A 377-nucleotide genomic window follows, 5' to 3' on the forward strand; every position below is an offset into this window, starting at 1 on the left:
AGAGAGAGAAGAGAGAGAGAGAGAGGAAGAGAGAGGGAGAGAGAGAGAGAGAGAGAGGAGAGAGGAGAGAGAGGATGGAGAGAGAGAGAGAGGAGAGAGAGGAGGGAGACAAAGAGGAGAGAGATAGAGAGGAGGGAGAGAAGAGAGAGAGAGGGAAATGAGAGAGAGAGAGAGACAGAGAGAGAGAGAGAAGAGAGAGAGAGAGAGAGAGAGAGAGAAGGAAAGGGGAGAGAGAGAGAGAGAGAGAGATAGGGGAGAGAGAAGAGGAGAGAAAGAGGGAAAAAGAAGAGAGAGAGATGAGGAAGAGATGAGAGAGAGAGAGAGATGGGGAGAAAGAGGGAGAGAGAGAAAAGCAGAGAGAGGGAAAGAAGAGAGTG

Source organism: Arachis ipaensis, chromosome B08 (genome assembly GCF_000816755.2).
Source record: "Arachis ipaensis cultivar K30076 chromosome B08, Araip1.1, whole genome shotgun sequence".
Lineage (NCBI taxonomy): Eukaryota > Viridiplantae > Streptophyta > Magnoliopsida > Fabales > Fabaceae > Arachis > Arachis ipaensis.